Genomic DNA, 22,097 nt, shown 5'->3' with positions numbered 1-22,097 from the left:
CACTATCTATTTTACAACCCATTCTCCCACAGTCTACTGCAACTATTTCTGTAACCTTACTTCAACTAGAAGACTCTCCTAACTTCTGCCTCTTATTTTGCTGGTTTTCTCCCCATCTTGCATCTAAAATTACACAGTACACTTTCTGAAAACAGCACTGGGGCTTCTAACATTCAGTCCAGCTCAAAGAAAGGCCAAACAAGGATTTGAGCAGCCTGGTCTAGTGAAAGGTGTCCCTGGCCATGGCAGTGGCTTGGAACTAAAAAAATCTTTTAAGTCCCTTCCAACCTAAACCACTCTATAATCCAGTTAACAGGAGTTTAACATTTCTCTCTTCTCTCCTTGTTACGGGCTACCTGCATGACTCAAGGGAAAAACCTAGAGTTTTTTTAAGTTTTTTCCAAAAACCAAACAAATCAACCTCCACCAGAAACATTACAAAACAAAGCACACTAGTGTAGATTAGTAGCAGAATGTTCTCTGCACATCTACTTCCCTGGTGTTTAATACTGGGTAGGGCACTTTGGGTACTTGGTGTCTCATAAGGATTCGAGGAAACACGTAATTGCTGTCAGCAGAGGTGGTTGATGAGTGTTTGCAGAGCAGAAACCAGACAATTTGACACAGACTGTCACTTCTGGGCCCTCAATAGCCTCATGCTGAGCCCTGCTGCCACAGAAGCCATGTGTGTCAGGAGCTCCATTTAGCCTGGAGCTGGTACAAGAGCAATGAGAATGTTGTTGTGAAGACCTTTGGTTGTTGGGGAGTGGATCCTTGTCACCTCTCAACCTTGTACTGGGCTCTGTAAGGGATATTGGGCAGCAGAGCTCCTGGACCCAAAGCTCTAACCTCCTCTCTCCTGTAAGCTTTTCTTTAGGCATCTCTGGAAAGACGGTTCCAGGTCCGGCAAAACCACTGATCTTAGGAGATCTCTGAGAAACATCCCTGCTGCAGCACAGAAGTGTCCCACCTGTTCATGTCTCGCTGAAGCCAGAGGAATAGAAAGCAAATAGGAGTTTTAATGTTGTGGTTCAGATTCTTCATTTGTGATAGTTTTAGCCAAGCTTGCTCCTGTTGCCTGTGGACCTGACTACCCCAAAGATCCAAACAAGGATTTAGGGGAAGAAATGGCAAATGCCTTGTTGGAGAGATGCCTTTTACAGTTTGTAGCATATCTTTTATGAATATAATAATTTCTCTTAAAATACTTGGATAACCTGGTGCCTCGCCCTGCCACAGAGAGCAGTATTTCAACAGAAGGTTACTCAGCAATACAGATAGAGGAAAAGAAATCTATTTACACAGCTAATGTCCGAGCTTGTCTGCCATAACACCTCTGGCAGACTGATGGAGCAGTGCCACAAGTTAAGTTCTCCTGTGCTGCCCATAGAGATTGCATCTGAAAGACAGCCTTTGAGTCCTTTCCCAACTATATTTCAGAAAGAAGAACCTTCATGGCATTTTCAGCTTGCCTTGTGCTGCTGTTCCAGTGGCCTGTAATTTGCATGCTTTAAGGGAAAGTATGCACCCTGATGTCTTACAGATTGTCCTAGGGTGACGTTATGATGCTTGTATCCCCATTTGTGTGTGCTGTTTATGCTGGATATTATGTTCTGTGCCTTCAAGACTGGCTCTGAAGAGTGAATGTTTTGTTTTGGTTCTTTATCAGTCCCCATTGCAGACGGGGCAGTACATAGTGCTGCTTTTGCTTTTTGTTTTGCTTTTGCTTTGCTCTTACTTCTGCTTTGCTCTTGCTTTTTGCCTCTGCTCATTAGTCAGTTTAGCTAAGCAGTCCAAATTTTTCATGGACTGCTTTTCCTTTCCCTTTTTTAGACCTACCCAAACCTGCTGCGGACTGGGACCTGGGAAACACCGAGAGTTTGCACCTTGAGGCTGCAGCAGCTGCCCCAGTGCTGGAGGGACCGATAACAGAGCAACCACCCCAGGAGAGACTTTCTGAATTTGTCATCTTTTTCAGAGCAGTGAAAGAGTGGTGTCATCCGGTATTGTTCATTTTGTGTGCTGGGGGGTGCTGTGCCTGTTTAATAAACAGGTTCTTTCCACTTGTCTCCAAGCAATCTTTCCCTAACTAGTTGGGGGGAGGGGCCCTGTGGGTTTGCTTTCTGGAGGGGCCCCCTTTGGAGGTTTTCTCCCAAATGTGCCCTAAACCAGGACATTCTGAAATTTTTATTTTACATGATCAGGTCAGGCCCCTTCTCTTATAACTTCTACTGCCTGGTGGCTGTCCCCCTGAGTTTGATAGCAGCTCCAACTGCACAGTGCTTGCAAGCTTAGTCACAGACGCTAGATTTCATCCCTTCAAAGAAGTGTCTGTAAAGAGCCACTTACAGAAAAGTTGTTTCCTTGCAATTTAAATTAGTTTAAATTCAGTTAGAATAAATAAAACTTTCACGGATCTTAGGAAATAAAAGACAAAAGTAAAAAAAAAGAATGAAATAAAGCAGCACAAAAGGATAGATGTCTAAAAGCTTTCCCATCCTTTGGCTATCTAGAAACACAGTTTTACCCAAAAAAATTGAGTGCTAACCTATTACTTGTGTAAATTAGCATCAAATCCATCTATCCAAAGGTAATCAGATATCAAGACTGGTTTTACACATGCTTCAAAATAACATTGTAATGGGTATTTTGTCAATTAATTCTAGGTATTGTCAGGTGGTTTTTGTTATTTTTCTTTCTCTTAGAAAGGCAACAGTGCCAATCACTGCATTCTTACTGGAAAGTCAGAACTATGCACAGACCTGCTGCTACACAGAAACAAGACTGATGAGCACCATCTCATGGGCATTTCAGGTAACAGAAAAAAAAGAACTGTGTGAATTCTCCAGTATACAGATTTACTTTCCAAAATAAATACATTGAAATTGAATGACACACAGACATAATTTCAACATTTCAGATATTAGATATAAAAATATGTCTCAAATTAAGGATTTTCCAAAAAATCATTCACTGCAAATATATCTGACAGGAACATTGTCACATTCAGACAGAAAGAATTCTGGAAAAATTTAGCCACTAAAAAAAGTATTTATAAGCAGTTAACATACAATTAACAACACACCCATCCCAAAGAATCTAGTTTCTGGCAGAGGAACTATAAAATAAGTTCTTAAAAAAAAAAAAAAAAAAAAAAAAAAAAAAAAAAAAAAGGGCAGTACCAACAAAATTCTTATTTCCCTTTTATACAGAATTTTAAAAATAACTGTAAAAGCAGGATTACACACTTGAATGTTTTCTTTTCAGCTGTACAATAATTAACGATGTTCTAAGAGATTGCTTACATCCATTCCAGCAGATCCTAGAATGGTTAAAACATGACTCCTTAAAAACAGTCTTGAGGGCCACATTACTTGGGAGTACTTGACATTCAACAATGCAGTTCCTCTGTGGCCTGAAATTTTACCCAGCAACAGCAATACCTCAGAGAGAACAATCCAGTTCAGGTTACAAAGACACTCCTGTTGTAGCTCATGACATTTTTATCTTTCTTCAGTTAATTGGAAAGTTTAATACCAAATAAATTTATAGACAACTAACTTTGCTAAGCACACGTCTGACAAGAAAAAATTTGCTTACTATGGTTTCTGTAAGCTTTTTTGGTAAAATATCTTGTAATACTCACTGTCAAACTAGTTTTACTCCTTTGAGTGCTAAATTTTACCAGCCCTGCACATCAAATGAAACTTTGTTTAGCGTCTTAATTTATTGGATACCAGTTAACTAACAAACCAAGGACTAAACCAAAACAAAAGATTAATCATAGCACTTTTAGCACCTTTGCAGGAATTAGAGAATGCAGATTCTGCCAGCACAGGCAAAGCTGCTCCAGGTTGAGCACTCTGCTACAAAAACCAGACTGTTCATTTTAGAGCAGCATCATTTTTTAAAAGATACGAAGTATTGTCATGTCCCCACTGCCCTGAACACACTCTAGTTCTGGGAAAGGAGTTCATTTAGAACAGTGCAGCTGGGACCTGGAAGAAGAGGCCACAGCTCTCCAGCCATTTTATCACCTGCCTGCACCACCTTTGCAATCATTCCACCGCAGCCGAGGGTCAAGCCAGATCTAATATTTCAGATGCAGATCAGGATGACTCGGTAATCCCTCCGAGCAAACCCGACAGTGTTTCCTTGGCTTCCTTCCAAAACTCACTCCAGTGATCCCTCTGCACAGCCTCCCCAGCACAGAGCCTCAGCCAGCTCCCCACTCACATTGTATTAGCAAATTTGCCAGTCTAGATCCTCCTCAGTTGATAATATGATATAAATTCTTGTTACACAGCTTGTCATGTCACAACATGAATCTTCATGAAACTATCAGGATCAAAACCAATGCCTTTTCCCAAGTTCATGTTGCCAGGACAAGAGTATCAATTCTCAATCAGCTGAAAAAAATCTCCTAGTTATGACAGGAGGCAGTCCAAGAATGGACTGCAGGGTCACCAACCCAGCCAACTAACAAGGGTTTCCTGCCTGGTAACAAATATTTCAGCTCCATCCCACGAGTACTATCTCACATCAAAAAATTAACTAGGGCAAGACACATTTTGTATGAAGCTGAACACAATTATCACAGCCCAGACACTTCAGCATCTTTCTGTTCCTGACTCAGGCAGGAGTACCAACTCAAATATCATCTTACTCTGGTTTCCAGATTTCTCTAATAAAGATGAGAGATTTCTGCAAGGCCAAACATACAAAGTTCCACCCAATATAGCAAGACAATTTCATCCTCTTTGGATGGGCTTTCATTAGAGCACTAAAATTTCTTCCCTTTACAAAAAAAAAGTTTATGCATCATTTGTTCTAATAAATACAAAATCCAGGCTTTTAAAATCAGTCTACAAGGCTGATCTACATTCTGTAAGACCCCATGGAACTAATTTTAGTACAGTGTTTCCAACATCTTCAAATCTCTAGCAGAACACCTCATATAAGAAACACTCGGCTGTTTTTAAGTTTTTGCACTGTTAAACTTACTGCCAGTCTAATATAAATGACTGCAGCCTACTGGCAATTGTTCTAAACTGTCCCCTAATCCACTTTGCTAAGATTTATTATTACACTTCATCTAGCAACTAATTGCATAAAATATTAGTTGGTCTTATGGTTGATGTTATGCAGGAGGTCACATTAGCACATTGATCCCTGGGTCTTATAATCTATACTTGACACTCTTTCAAGGGATGCTTTTATTGGCAACTGTAAACTTTGAAGTGCTATTCCAAGATAAGCCTTTCAGTAGCTGAATCTTAGGAGGAATGTTGCTCTTCCCTCAAACATTTGTATTCTTTTTAACACTTAAACTTCCACTGTTATAAAACAACAGTATTTGCCTTCTCCATTTTTATGTCAGCCACCACAATTACAGCACAGAAAACTACACTTCTAAAGCTGGATCACTCTGCTTCAAAGGAATTCTAGTAACTGGTTTTGTTAAACAATATTATAGTTCTCTTAGACTTCTGTGTAGTACAACAAATTTTTTTAAAACCATAAGCATATCTATAGATAGCACACATGTACAACACTACAGAGAGTAAGACAGCATCACATGCAGATGAACTTAAGTAAAAAGCTAAAAAAAGTCTGCAAAACACTAGGTTTTATCTTAAATTCAAAGAGTCTGAACATAAACAGTTTTCAGCTGTAAATTGCTATGTCTTAATGCACTAAGTACATTGCAAATAGCTTTATACACGGCCCTGAAAACCTAACTCAGGCTGATCGCCAAATGTAAAGCATCCCCATTGTGTTATCCAGATCAAGTTAATAAAAAAACCCAAAGTAAACCTCTCCTTGTACTGGCATGACGGGTGAGCACACAGTATTACAGAAGACTTTCTGTACTTTGTATTATAGAAGACTTTCTGTAACAGAAAACTGAACCAAGAAACACAAATACAGGTTTTTGGCATGGCCACCACATTATTTCAGATCTATCAACTGCTGAGTTATGAAGAGTAAGAAAGAAAAACTATCTCTGTTTACTCAAACACTTGCAGTAAGAGCGATGAGGTCTTGGAAATCCAGCTAAACTTATAAATCCTAAGTTTTCTGTAATACCCTTAAGATGTTCGCAAAGTATGGGATTTTCCACCCAGTAAAGTCTCAATTTACCTTCTGAGATTTATGATATATCTTTTTCCTATTTAGCGTTTACTTAAGACTGAATTATGCAGCATGAGTGCAGCAGATTAGCATTTTAGCCACATTAATCCCTCTTCAAGGGAATAAGTCTGTGGAAGCACATGGGTGTTTCATGTATGACTACTTAGACATACAATTGTAGCATTCTTATTTTATAGAAAGACATCACTACTGAAGTATATTTATCCTGTGAAATTGTAGCATTACTCACTTTCAAAAAACGTTTGTTTGGGTTCTTTATACATGTAAACAGAAATACTGAAAAAGAAATTATTCAGTTACCAACACTGGGAAAAATATGGAGCCAATGGATGGAAGGATGGAAGGTAAAAGGAAAAATATTTGTTTCTTCATGTTTGTCCTGGTTTAGGACAAATTTGGGACATAACTTGAGAAAGCGATGGGGTTGTTCAGTTTTTATTTATTACTGGACACCTTTTGCAAAGCACTCAGCACAAAATACAATTCTTAAGATACCATTCTTTTTTCCAAATTAACCCAAAACTTATTTCATCCTTGCTGCCATTCACCTGCCTTCTTTTATGTGCAATGCTGTCTTCACAAAATTTTTACCTTTAAACGGCTGGTCAATGACAGAATTGGAATAAAAAAGGTTCCTGTAATACAAATATTATTCAAAAATTGAAGAGTATTTCAGTATAAAAATTTCAACTTTGTTCCTTCCTCTCATACAAATTTCAAGACAAGAGACAGTAAAGGGACATGTGAAACATGTCCCTTCCTGAGTCAGGAACAGACTAATGGAACACTTAAGCAAATGTTCAGGGAGAAAAGTAAAAGTTATAGAAGAAGAAATTCAAGTTATACTTATCTGTAACCTTATCAAAGTATAAAGCTAGCATCAATTATACTCTGACAAAATAATGCCACCTGCAGTTTGTAACATTTATACAAAGCAATTTTCAGACAAGCCAGAAAAGAGAGCAGCTTTCAACATCTAGAAAATTCTAACAAATGAGCATTTGACTGCAACTCCAACAAAACACATTCAATAACCGTGCTATTCCAGTGATTCTATCAACTAAAGATCCCTTTTTTCAAAAACAAGGCAAATGAAGCTTTAAGAAGAAATCAACATTACTCAAAATGTAATTGTCATTACATTTACTACATAACTGAATCACAAATATCTTGCTGAATGTTACTACCTTTCCAAATCAAAAGGTAATATGAAGCAAGGTTCTATTTTTGATTTACACACTTTCCATTAAGACAACTAACCAGAGTGTTATCACTGTATCCACCTGTTTCTTGAAAAGTCATGGGACTATATGCAAAAGTTTGGAGCTAATTTAGCTGCATAACTCTGGACACTAATGCAAATCCTGATGACACTAAAGTAAAGAACAATCATTACAGTGCTTCTCTCCCTGTCTGCATGTGGGCAGTCCAGGCCAAGAAGAGAGGCTGCAGCAAATTTAGGGCAAAGTACTAACACAGTTCTAGACTGAGCAGAAAATACAGAAGAAACAGGCAGTAACAGCTGCCTGTTTTTCTCCCTGAGAAAACTTATCAGTGGCAAGCACTTCATCACCACAGCTCTGCACTGAGAGGACCAACAGGGAAAGAAGAGGATTATGAAAAATAAAGCTACAGATAGAAACCCCTCTCCATGGTAGATGCTTAAATTCTTAAAATATTACATACTCATCTGCTCAGCAACCATTTTTAATTTAACAGGGTTTATCCTATTATACCATTTTAACTATGTTACACGTGGTGCTAAATGACTCAAGGTAATCAAAACAATGCTCTTGTGAGATAATAACATTTAAGAAGTTGTTATGGCCATCTGCAGTAATAGCAGTGACAACAGCTGCAGCCAAAGCCAAGCAAGTCAGATACTTCAAATTGTAACATCTGTCCTTCCTCAGAGATCATCCTTCACACCTGGCATTTGCTGGACAAAACAAGGCAACTTAAGGATTTGTCCACAATGTATCTGTTTCACATGACGTACACAAACTCCAAACTTTAGCTGCTAACAGTTACACATTTCTGACTTCAGATTTGAAAACCTGAAAATTTTCACTTCTTCCTCCATTCAAAGCTGCTTCTTTAGTATGCCCACTCCAGAGAACGAGCAGATTAAACAGAAAAACAATTCCCAGTATCACTTTTAGCACTATCAAACAGGACTACTACTGTATTTGTATACTTTCTTTGGTAATTATTTTTTTAATACAAAGAGCTAATATTATTTCTGCCAATACAAGTTAATACAAACAGCAAATATTACTCTTCCTGATATGCGTTGTTCTTCACTTCAAAGAAAAATAAAAGAAGCATTTTGCATTCACACAACTACTATTATTTGAGTTTGGTTTCAAGCAAGTATCGCACAAGTTCTAGCATGACTTTAGGTTTTAGGACACCCTACTTTAGGAACTTGTTTGCACAACACAGCCTGTCTCCTTCCTTTACAGGAACAAGCCTCTCACTGCCAGTCACCAAGAACAGCTTTTGTGTTCAGTTCCCTTTGCATAACTAAGCACTATGTAAAGTAGTGATTGGCAATAAGATTCTCAACACAAAGTCCTCTAATGATGAAGTCCTCTAATTTCTCACTCCAGTTAGCAGAGGGCTAACTTTTGGGACAAATAGAGTGTTTCAACAAAACACAACAGTTTGTCATTTTCCCAATAGATTTAAAAAAAAAAAGTTATAGCTCCTCACCCCCTAAGTCTACCAGAAGACTTGAGTGTTTACAAATTTTCTTCAGTGACAGTCACTGTTATGGGGCAGATCACAACCACAGCAAGACAGAAATCCCAAACAACACAGCTTCATATACCACTGCCAAGTTGTAGCGATACAATCCTTGCTAGAAGCTTCAGTCTCTATAACCTCATTTCAGGTTGTAGGTCATTACTTTCTGAAGAGCTTCAGTAACAGCTATAACAGGTTAAAACAGCTTAAAAAATACCCATATCACAAATTACATGCTTTAAAAACTAGACTTCCCACCTCCTTTTTTTTTTTTTTTCCAATATTAGGCAATGACAGAATTAGCACAGCACTATCTTACTGATAAAGTGGCTTTTCAGGAATATTGCTCTTATGGTGTTCACAAAGTGATTAATAGACATCCACATTGTCTTAAAACAATAAAATTTAGCTCATTTGACAGTTTCCCAATTTCTAGTTCTCATTTGACAATTTCACTTTTTACTTTCTTGTTTTTAAACAGGTTTTTACTTTTTGCCATGTACGCTATCTCATTAATTGGAAAACAAGCAACTAAATGGCAACCTACACATAGCAAGTACCCCTAAGAGGATGTTTCATGACTTTAGCTAACAGCAGTGAAATCTTGCAGTATATCCTGATATGTATTGACAGATAATCGTACAATCACAGAATCACCCCACCTGTTTAAACATGGGGAGATTAGAAAAGGAGAGAAAATCAGCCCTTCATAAGATGAACAGCTTGTTACACCTTCAGAATGAAAACCCAGCTTCAGCCTTCCAGCTACCTTACAACAGAATTTGCAGATGAAACAGAACCAATTATGCGTCCACAAAGTACAAGAACAACGGGTGCTGCTGAAACTGCAATATTTCATTCCAGTCTGTAAAGTTTGTGTGGCTATTTATAGGAAAAGTCATATTCTGAGTTACAACAAACAGAACAAATGTTTTCCTTTCTGCCTTGTAAATGGAAAAGGAATTCACACTTCACATAAAAACACAATGCAACAAGCATAACAAGGCAGCTCTAGAGCCACGTACTTAGACTCAATACTCCTTGATTATCAAGGAGGAAGAATAGCTGGTCCAAGCAGTAGGAAGCCCAACACAACCATTCTCCTTTTCTAGCTTCCAACCCAAATTCCTTGATAAGCCTGACTGCATCCAGCAGAAAACACACATTTGCTGCTGCTTTGAAAGCACAGAAACACAGAACGGTTTGAGCTGGGAGGGGCCATAAACAGGAGCTAGCTCCAAACTCCCCACTGTGCACAGGGATGCCACCCACTAGATCAAGTTGCTCAGGGCCCCATCCAACCTGGCCTTGAACACTCCCAATAGTAGGGCACCCACAACCTCTCTGGGCAGCCTGTGCCAGTGCCTCACCACCCACTGAGTAAAGACATTCTTCTTGACATCTAATCTAAACCTGCCTGCTTTCAGTACTGTCTGCGCAGCGAGAGTGTGTGTTAGAAGATCTGTTGTTATGTGACCAAAAGCTGAACCCACGTGTCTCTGGAGTACCGTATCACATAGTGTCTGCAAAAAAATGGTAGAACTTCAGAGAAAATCCTTGAAGATTGCTTAAAGCAGAAGACACTGTGCAATCTTAAGGCATGAACCACTGACTCTTCAGAGCAACGTCTCAATTATCTCAACATCTTTTCCAGTACACATCTGACTGTATAAATACCTTACAGAGTCACAGCACCAGAACATGGAAATGCCTTACCAAGATCACAACTACGTCACACATAATATTTCATAATTATAGTTGCCATCCATACATTTGATTATTCTGTTTTCTTTGACACCATGGTTAATTTAACCAGAGAGAATTAGCTTGCAGGCTCATAATGGGCAATAACTCCTCTTGGCCAAATTATTAACCTTCCTAAACAAAGGCATCTTTGCCTTCAAAAGTCTGAACATTAAGACTGAGGTTCAGGCACCTTTTAATACAGAAATCTGCACATTCAATTACTGCAATTGAGAAATCCTTTACTCTGCATTGATCCCATTGTTATAATGATCAATACCTGTTTTAAGAATCCATATGTGCATTCCAGTATTCTTTCCAATTTGCATGGTAAGGTCACAGGCAAACAAACCCATTTAGAAACATCCTTGGTGAACAAATCTCCTTAAGAGGTGAGAAACAGAATTCTAACTACAACTCTAGCCTCATATATGTGAGCAATAGAGCTATAGGAAATATTAAAGCTGATTCTTAGAAGCTGAGAAGTTGAACACCCCGCTGGAAAATTACTATAAATGAGCATTTAAAGCTGTTCACCTCCTTCCCCATATACCTACTTTAACTGGAAATTGAAGCATCAAGATCACTCAGTGCTACATAACTCAAATGCACTGCCAACCCACAGAAGACACACTGTATTTCAAAGCTAAAGAGCTATTTTGCACAGTAGGTATCATGCATGGTTCAAAACGGTAACCAAGCCTGTGTCTGACCAGTCCTATTTTAAGTAATATGCAGCATCACTACACTGAAACACACAGAAATATCCTGTTCAGAATGATACTGGAATTCAGCTACAAGTGCAGGAATGAGGCATGAAACATTCATTAAACCCCACATGTCAGCAACAGCTACAGGATAGTGTCACACTACAGAGCAAATGAAAACACAGACACTAAACAATACGTGACAGAGATGGCACAAGACAAAAGCCACTGAAAAACCTCTCCCTTCTATGCCACCACGTGTAAATTAAGCTTAAATTTCTGGCACTCTTGCGTACTTGAAAGTGGGTTTTCCCACAGAGATGAACAAAGAATCACAAAAATCATCAAATGGTTTGGGTGGGAAAGGACCTTAGAGATTTCATTCCATCCCCTCTGCCATGGGCAGGGACACCTTCCACTAGACCAGGCTGTTCAAAGTCCCATCCAACCTGACTTTGAATACTTCCAGGGGTAGGGTATCCACAACTTCTCTGGACAATTTGTTATCCTGTGAGTGGCCCATCCATCAAATTCATGCCTCTCCAGTTTATAGACGAGGATGTTGTGCCAAATGCTTTGCTCAAGTCCAGACAGATGACATCAGTTGTTCGTCCCTCATCAACCAGTGCTGCAACCCCATCAGTGAAGGCAACCAAATTTGTCAGGCCCTTTGGTTTGCCCTTACTGACACCTTGTTAGGTCTCACCAATCACCTTCTTATTTTCTACATGCCTTAGCACAATTTCCAGGAGCACCTGTTCCATGATCCTGTAAAGCACAGAGGTGAAACTGAACAGCCTGGAATCTCCTGGGCTCTTCCTTTTTTCCCCTCTTTTAACACTGTGAGTTTTGTTTTCCGTTTTCCAGTAATTGGTAACTTCACCAGTCTGCCACAACTTTCCTAATAGGACAGATGGTGACAGGATCGTGATATTTAGAGAGTCAGGATTTGAATCTAGAAGCTTGAATTTGAAACAAATAGTTTATAATCAAGTTTTATAACAGCACAATTACAGCGATTAAACTAAACTGCTCATGTGTGATGTTATTTTATGACAATTTCTTTGGGCAGCTTGGTTGCTCCCCCAAACTCCTATTCATATGCCTAGAATGAAAGAGATCCCAACTACTCTTTGCATACCAAATTAAAGAAGCCCTACAGACACATCCATCTTTAAAGAACAGCAACAAAGACATCAAGACTAACTCAGCACTCAAATAAAATTTCAGGGGTTTTTCCTCCATTTCCATTTGTATCTGGTACTCCAGATTTCTCAATTTGCACACACAAAACCCAGCTGAAGGTAAGCCTGAACTGACAAGTTTGCTTGATACAGTCACCTACATCATCTGACAATGTGAAAATTATTTTCACCACATGACTTTTTTTTTTGGAGGAGGGGGCAGACAATACATTACACTAACTTGTATCCAGAAGTGTTATATGACATTTTTTTCAATTTCCTCATGATCCAGTTGGAAACGGGGATGTCACTCACCTGAAAAATGACAGCACCATCATGAAGCAGGAAATCCAAGTTTCTGCCATCTAAATTCTATCTTTTTGAACTATGTCTAAACAACTCTAGTGATATCTCAGTAACTGGACAAAGCCCTTCACCTGAAAATAATGCTCTTTCCAGGAATGAAGCCAGGATTTGGTACATTACAAAGAAATCTTTAGCAAAGTCCTAACATGCAGGCAAGAAATCCACTGTCTTCCAGCTCCAAACCTTCCCCATCATGCATGAGCGACTAGAAAACCTTATTCAAACACCTTAACCACAAGGTCTGACATTTGTTTCTTTCTGTGCCTTCTCACCATACTCATTATTCTGGCATTTTTTTGCTGTGTATGAGCCTAGTCTTTGCGTTAGAGGTGTTACAAGTCACTCACAGCATCCTCAGTCCTGACAAATGGCAATTTGAATCTCCTCCTGCTAAGGGGAGAAATCAGGGTGGCTTTCACTTCCTGCAGAGGTGAGACTTTACCAAATCAGCAAAACTCCCAAAGAGCCATATACATTCCTCTTTAAAAGCAGTACAGAGGAAGGGCACAAGTCTCCAGCACCAGGTCTCAGACGAGTCACGGAATAAACATGTCCCTAAGGCAATGCTCCTGCCAATCAGCTGATCCACAGCAACTGCAGCACACAGTGGCATTCACAGATTCCCAGCCAGCTACAGATTCCAGTGGGTGCTCAGACTCATTTCTGCAGCCAAGGATGAAGGCAGCAGGTGCCAGGTCATGGAAGAGGAGGCAAGGGGGCATAGAAAGGACAAAGTAGTGTCCTGGTGTGAGGCTAGGCAGTGGACAATCTAGTGTGGCACAAGATTGGGACTTTACTTTTAAGGTAGAAATGGGCCAGGAAATATGGCAATAATTTCCTCATAAGCATTTACTGATTTATATAAAGATGGGAAACCATTGGTACACTTTCTGATCCTGAGAACTCTTTTCACTTCACTTTACTGTTGAGTTGAGCAACACTGCTACCCTGTTTTAAACAAGGACATTTGAAGTGATAGAGACATCATAGCTTCAGAAGGTGACCTTTAGTTATAGATTACAAATTGGACAGAGAATCTTTTGCAATTCCAATTGAAAAATCCATTCCCAGCATCTCAGTTGTTCTCCTAATCTATAACAGCAGCAATATATTAAAAAGACACATCTCCCCATCTCATGTTTGATGGTTCAAAATACATTCTAAAAAATGCAATCAGAGTTACTCAAGTTTTATACTCCATATCAGATACCTAAAAGCCAGGCATTAGGGCACCTAAATTACATACTGGAACCAATCCTACAGTATAAGTAAGCTCCCATTATATAGGGAGAAAAAAGAAAGCTTGCAAGTTCTTTTCAAGCAAGTTCACAATCACAACTAGAGACAAATCACATGCTTCGTTTCAACAAAAACATTAGCAGGAGGCAGATGCTGACTGGACTAATAGTTTCCATTTGTTTATTTAACAGTCATGCACCATTCACAACATTAGTCACTTGATTCTTATCCTCCCCTCAATGGCATTGATTTAAAGCTCATCAGCAACTCTACTTCTGTATCACTGGCCATATTTTGTAACTGAAGTCTACAATTCCACATAAAAAAACTTTTGGGTTTGGTTTGATGGGCAAGGGGGTGGGGAAAGTGTGTTGTTTTTCAGGTTGGTTTGGGGGTTTTTGCGGGGAGGGGATTGTGATTTTGGTTTTTTAGGGGTTTTTTTGGTGATGGTGGTTTTTGGTTGGTTTTCTTAAGCACTGAATGATTTCAAGGTCCACCTGGATCATGAATAATCATGCACAAAACAACCGTCTTTAGGAATACTGTTTCAAGCCCAAGAAGCGCAAACAGCACAACTTAAAAGCTTCTCTAATAACAGATTACTGAAACTTAAAAGTTGCAGGATCTGCAAAGCCTTTATTCAGCAGTTCTACAGCAACAGGGTTTATCTCACTCCTTACCTACTCCCACCCGAATCACATTTGGGAAAGCAGCCAGTACAATTCCCACCCAAACATACAGTTAGATAAAGGAACCACTTTGTGAGGGGTTTACCATGCAAACGTTCAGCATCCTGGACTCCATAATCACACATTTCCCAGTTTATTGTGAAATGCTACTGGTTCTATTTTTGCTGGTCTTTTATTAGAGAAATTGCCCTCCTGCTGCACTTACCATCTTACCTGCTGCTTCCTGGTGCCTCTTGTCTTTCAGGATTTCCCAAAGAGAGAATAAATAAGCTACAGGTGACCCCATGCATTCTTACAGTTACTGTTTTACAGGGCTAGTCCAGGACAAACCTAGAAATTTAGAGTATTTAAGTGGCGCAAATAGAATAGGCTCCATTTAGTGAATTTATCTCAGTAATTTCTGTCAACACCTCAGGCAACAACTGCTGATGGAAAAAGGGGAAATGCTGACACACACATAACACACTTTCATAGAACAGATGAGTTACTCTGGTTTTGATTTCCAACTGCAAAGGAAAGATAACCCAGAAGCTCTTCAGGTCTTGATTTCTTCAGCTGCATCAACAAAGGAGAAGAGGTTTTTGCCTGAACAATTCAATTCCAGTTTTTTAGTCACTCAAAAAATAATCTGAATTTTCTGCATTGATGCATATGGAATTTTTTTCCTAGATATATGCAGAACACAAAAACATCAACAAAACTATTCATAAGCAGGCTACAGTAAAGAGACTTGCAGCTCAAACTCATGGAACACTTACAGGAGGCAACAGAGCACATCCTATTCCCACTAGCAATTCTAATTTAAATATCTTCTCAAGGCAGCTATTAACAAAAAAATCATGCCTGTGCTGCTCCCAGCTCCCCATTTACTACTAGGGGAATCCAGTGCAACAGAAGGCATTAAATTTTTCTTCTCCATAAATTAGTTTCTATTTAGAAACTACATATGCCTATTTATGAAGCTCTGGAATCTAAAGCACTGTGGCAACACAAGCTTTTCACAAATTAGTCCAGGCTCCCAGTGTCAGCACAAAGCCTCCAGTGGCTCAGGGAAAGGTACTATTGCAACTCCTGCAGTATCATCATTTGGTGAGTTTGATTTCAGCAGTTGTGCAAGGATGCATCTCGATTGCTATCTGCCCTAAGCACAGAGAGCTGCATGCTGGAAACTGCAGTCTCCACTGGCCAAGCAGAACATTCACAAAGCAGGTGACAATAGTATCCTGTTTTACCATATTCATGGAGCCCTCAGACTCCTGGCAAACAGCCAAAGCTCACAAAGCTTGAGTGGTTCCTAGAGTCAAATAAAAATGGCCAAACTAGCTTTTGGATGGGCAGTAACATGATCTAGCCTGATATCAAGTTCACCAGAAAAATACAGAATTAGTTAAAGCAGAAACGTAATCTAAATTAGGACATTGGTAATTAGGTCAAGCTAATACCAAAAACCATTATGCAAAACGTTGCGAAGAGGCCAGCAAGGCCTCCGGGGGCTGGGGAAGACACTTGAACAGCAGAAAGTTAGCTAACTGTAATTAGTGATTATGAACAAAAACTTTCTGCCAGATTGACCCATTTAAAGTAAATAGAAGTTTTTTAAAAGACATGCATAAACTTAATGCATGCAAGACTGAATTTAACAGAATATATTTTAAAGAAGATAGAAAAAGACAGAAACACCAAAGGTAGCAAGAAGCTATTTCACATTCCAGTGACTAAATGGAAGAGCTTATTTCATCTGTGCAATGGATTAAAGCTTCTTCCTTAAGGCTCATAAAGAACTTGATGACTTCATGAAGACAGAACCTATCAGTGCTTTAAGCTGCCAACTGATCTAGCAAAAAATAAGAGGCCAGAGCAATGCATCAAGTCAGAGACAGCTCAGAATGAGCACAGGTTCACCAAGAGGTGTTAAACAAATATACAAAGATAGTGAATGAAACCACAGACAAAGCTCATTTTTATCTTTCATCACACTTCAATCCATAACACATGCCAAAAAAAATATCAGGCTTGATGGTTTTCAGAAGGCAGGGACTTCTCAGCAAACTTCAGCATTTGAATGTACACCTGATGAACCACTGAGTACTGAACACTGTACCAAACCAACACTACCTCAAAAAAGAATCGAGGAAATACTTCATCTTTGATTTTCCTCAACCTCCAATGTCCAGCCAATACAGCAACTTCAAAAGCCTTCTCTTCATTCACACTCGTCTTCAAAGAGATTACTGGAGGAGTGAACCAAAGTGTGCTGATTCAACATGCATTTATAAATATCCATTTTTTTATCCATCTGCAATATCCAGCCTTTGTGGCAACCCTGACATGCCATCCACCTAGTTCCCTGATGCTTTTGACTAATTTCATTCTATTCCCTAATCCGCAGATGCTTTTCCTGAGCCAGTCCATATGGCCCCTAGGTTACTGCGCTCTCTGCACTGCTGGGTCAGGTCCATGGTCCATCCAACCCAGGACTGTCTGGCAGAAGCAGCAAAAAACACTACCCAGAGACAGTAAAGCAACTGCAATGGAAACCTGATTCCCTCTCCTCTGTTACCAGACACCACCTAGAAAAATCTGTCATTGAACTGATGTGTTCCCTCTAAAGGGGAGTTCTAAGCAACGCTATAAAAACATTTTAACCAAGCGTACTTGTAGAACAAACTACTAATTAAAAATTGTCAAACAAATTTTGCATTACTGAGACAAGATATACATAAATGCACAGCTCAGCTTTGCTTTTTTGACTTTATGTTTGTACAGAGTCTATTAGTGTCAGTAAAAGATGCCAACACTGCTGTAAAACACAAAGCATGTTCCAGGCTTTCACAGACGCTTGAAATCTCATTTTGGCCACACGAAGTTATAAAAGTCTGGCAACTTAGAGGAAGAGTAAGCAAAACTGAACACTCTCCCATGCAGTCTTTGAAATTTTGTCCTCAACATATTGTTGTCCTACATAGTGCTTAAGTTGCAGCTACAGAGATACTACAGCCAAAGTACAAACCAGCTCCTCTTCAGAGCCTACACAATTTTCTTCTACATTGTTGCATGCCTAATTAAAGACTGCTGTTACCACCTCACTACATTCCATATCTTTCTCAGCCAACCACAAAATTTCCCTCAGTTCCTGCATATACTGCATAGAGTAATATTTCTACTAACTACAAAGTAATGTCCAAGTTGCATCAACACCTGAAAAAACCCCAATATGCATCACTTCAATAAGTAAAAACCATGCATGACCTCTAACACAGCTGACTGTTCCATTTACTATGATTTAAAAAAAAAAAAAACCCTACCAGCCTGACCCAGCTAAAGCCACAGACTTACCTTATCATCTGTACTTTAAGCGGACAGAAGTGACTGAACTAGGATAACTGTAGCCAGAGGTGTATTTACTGGGAAGCTACTGAGGAAGACTGCATCTATTAGGAAACACACAATATTCAGTGATATTCTAGGAACTACTTGGTTACTCTCACTTGTCATCAGCACTGATAAATTTATGTAGAAAACAGTCTCTGAAAACATACAGTAAAGTAATGAAAGGAATGCATTGTTATAAAGACATTGATGGTGGATTTTTACTACTGCAATACATTTAATTCTATCAGCATCAGCTTTGGGGGGTTTCTACACTGTGATACATGCAAAGTAAGTCTGTGACAAGAGATGAGAAAAGGGGAATTCAGACTTGATTAAAACCATTATGAGTTACAGCTTTGTAGCTGCATTAGTGTGCCAAAACCATCCAAATTAGAAATGTGATGTACCAGCAGGAAAATAATCTGTAAGAATTTTTTTAAGTTAGTTTGATTAGTTAGTTTGTGGTTTTAGTTTGTCTGGCAGAAGTGAAAGAGCTGACAAATTAAATTTACAAAGCAATTTAAGCCTCAGCATCTCAGTCCCATTATTTTTCCTCCAAAGGTGATAAAAACTTCTGTTTCTTTCTCATTTGCACTTTGCCACTCTTGGCGAGGATCTCATAATCCATGAACAGAATCAGAAACAACTGCACATTCTCTTCACCAAAGAGAAATTAAAAAAAAAAAAAGTCATTGCAACGCAGACTGAGGCGGAAAAAATCAAGCCAAATCAAGTAACAATCTATACCATAATCAATAAAACAATTTGAAGCACTAAAGCTTTTTTAAACAAAACTGGCTTAGAACTATTTTAAGTTAGTAAGAGATTCCACTGCAAGTAATTTATTTTTTCATTCTATCATCTTCTCCAACCAGGAGGGTTTTTTATTTAAAAAAAAAAAAGGGGGGCAAATATGAGGTAATGAACAGGAATTCACCTGATTTGTATACAAAGGAAATTAAAGGAGTTATTGCTGCCTGAAGTCAATTAAAATAAAATTCACAACGCATGAGGAATATATACCCATAGTTTAGCTTAGTCTGTCTAAAAAAGTATCAGAACAGATTAATACTTGAACAAGAACGTGCTTTCAAAGTTGTCCACAGAATATCAGTTTCTTGAAAGCTTCTCTTTCCCTCTTCACTTTTAAGATGTGCAGAAATACACAGACGTATTCAACATGGGCTGGGAAGCTGTGCTCATTGAGAAAACTGACCAAAACAAAGCACATCAGCTTGTATGTTTCTAGGAGTAGAATTTCCAAAGACAGCAAAATGAAACTAGTAGAGTTTTGATGCTAGAAGTGAGCTCATTAAGCACTTTGCTACACTGCTGGACAGAGAAAATGTCAGAGGTGGCTCTCCAAGATCCAACACTGCTGAAGTGAACAATTTATTTGCTTGAGTAATCAGAGCTACAAAGGCTTACATTTCTTTAGTAAGCAGCAGATCAATTACTGTGCACTTTAGATTTTTGACCTCCTGAGTCTTTCACATATAGAATGCGATCATCTCTTAAAGATGAGAAACACCAAGACAGCACTTTGGTCTTCTCTTGAAAACCTCCTTACGCTACAGCAATTTGGAAGGGCATAACTAAGAGCAACATGTTTTCTCAAGAAATTCAAATTAGGGCACCTAACATCCCTGTTTTAAAAATAATCTCTCCATGTTTTAGGGTGGTTATGCCATAAAGAATAAATATGCTAAGCCACCTTTCCACCCAGATTTGCCCAGTCCTCCTTGCACTCTGGTCTAAAGATGCCTCAAATTAGTGACCAAATAATACCCCAGATAGCGCAGGTGTCTTCTTTCCAAATCTTGAGAAGCAGGCTAGCAGATCTCTGCTCCCATCCCTGGTGACTGCAGCAGTGACTCACCAGACAGAATGAAACCAAACAGGAGGAGATACAGGGCTTAACCCCATCAGGCAACAGCAGATCAGGGAGCGATTGTCATACCCCCTGCTCAACCTGCACACACCCAAGGAAACACACTCCCAGCTCCACTGAGAAACAAACTACCAGAGAAGCCAGAGCTAAGAGTCACCTTTTCAGATAAAAGTTACAGATTTTCTGTACACCCACACAGAAGAAACCAAGTTCACCACTGCTAACCAGTACTTGACACACCTTAAATTCTGGTCAGTGTGATTTCAGAGGTAAGAACTGACAAAATGGTCACAGGTAACAAATTAACAGAGGCAGAACACTGTGACAGATGGATGAACATTGCTTTGAAGGGAGACTTCATATCCCTCATATCCCAAAAGGCTACATCAAAAAGTCAGCTTCACAGTTTTTATTAAAAAAAAAAAATCTAGAAAATAATGGCTTTCTGTAACAAAAATAACAAGTTTGTTGGCTGGTTTTTTCATGCATTTCAGTATCTTCCAAAATACCTGATTTGCCAGCTAGACCTTTGCTATTGCTCCAAAATTTGTATTTTGTTCTCACATATCCACCTAAAGTGTCCTTACTACCAAACTGTTGGCTGTGTCGTGATACCCATCAGCTAATAAAACAATGTGGGGCACAAGCATGACCTTTAGCCTCCCACATGTAGACAGGTGTGTTGAAATGGTTGAGGAACCTTCTCAGAGAGATCAAGGTTGCTGTTTCACTTGTAGAAAAAGTGAGAACACAGTTTCAAAAATTTCCAATGCCAGAAACTCTCCCCTGTCTATCTGGGAAATGAAGATCCAAGAAAATGCAGTCCACAGGTCAAATTCTCCAGAACTCTTAATCTAAAATCAAGGGTACTCTAAATCATGCTGAAGTTTTTGCTCCTCTTTTCTCCAAAATGGAGCAGAACAGGAATCAAGGAGCTTTTACATTTTTAATTATTCTGCTGAACCTCTTTCCACTGCTGCCATAAAATACACTTCCAGCATGGCACTCAAAAGGCTACACTAGAAACAAAGTAAAATTTAACACATTCATGAACAATTTCCCCTCACACAAGTGTCCCAAATTCTAAATTATTCACCAGAATTTCCTTTTGAACCTCATGTCCATATATGTGAGCACTCTGTTTAGTGCAGGACATTGTCAAGTGGACTCCAACTACCTTTAATCACTTCCTCATACTTGAAGCATCCATGAAACCTCTGATTTGCACTTTGTCACTACTGCCATTCCCATGTATTGAGATTTTCATCTAAACAATCTACACTGTTAATGCAAAAATATTCCAAGACAAATATTTATCACAACCCAAGAAGATAACACCAAAAAACAGATACTGCACACAAATATTTAGTGACCACCGAAACTTGCATGTAGCAAAGAACATAAAAAACAAAATAAGTGAAATGCAAGCAGACTAAAAAAAAAACAGTATGACTTTTGCCTCAACTTTTCTTGTTACTGAGATTTAAATTATTAAGTGCTCTCACTTCCTGGTTTGTCAGAAACCACATTGATTTAGAGTCAGAGTTGCTCACCCAAAGGAAGAAGGAGGGACAATAATAGTTTTTAGAGATGTTTTAAGACCTCTGGTAATAGCAGAGTATCTTTGTAAACTTGAGGGTTTTTCTCGTAATATTTGATCTCCTGCATCAAGGAAACATTACTTACCAGCCCAATTGCATTAAACAAGGCAATTTTAAAGCAATTGGCCCAAAAAGTTCAGTGGTATATATTAAATTTGTAGCTTCAACAAGGAAAAGTTGTATCCTCAACGTTCAGTGAGATCTGTTATGAAATATTAGATACAGCCACACAGCATTCAAAAAATAGCAGCTGAGTTAATTAAAAAAAGGACACTGAAACCATATTCTACTCTTCCCAAAAAGCAGACCGAGTACAACATGTTTGAATTAACTACTCCCCAACACCCTCACCCCCTGCACATGTAACATGAAAGTTCTACCTACTTCCAAAGCCAACAGGA

General features: G+C 39.0%; 1 protein-coding gene and 1 long non-coding RNA gene across 5 annotated transcripts in view; one reads left to right on the top strand and one right to left on the bottom strand.

The window, feature by feature from the left end:
- LRBA (LPS responsive beige-like anchor protein) overlaps positions 1 to 22,097 on the bottom strand; it is a 367,787-nt gene that overhangs the window by 344,221 nt on the left and 1,469 nt on the right. The gene's annotated exons all lie outside the window — the stretch shown is intronic.
- Positions 1,587 to 12,276, top strand: LOC127059538 (uncharacterized). Its single transcript, XR_007777469.1, has 3 exons — positions 1,587 to 2,003; positions 2,706 to 2,814; positions 9,386 to 12,276. It is a non-coding gene; the product is annotated as an uncharacterized LOC127059538 (long non-coding RNA).

The sequence above is a fragment of the Serinus canaria genome, chromosome 4 (assembly GCF_022539315.1).
Source record: "Serinus canaria isolate serCan28SL12 chromosome 4, serCan2020, whole genome shotgun sequence".
Taxonomy (NCBI): domain Eukaryota; kingdom Metazoa; phylum Chordata; class Aves; order Passeriformes; family Fringillidae; genus Serinus; species Serinus canaria.
This window is presented reverse-complemented; position numbering and strand designations above follow the sequence as displayed.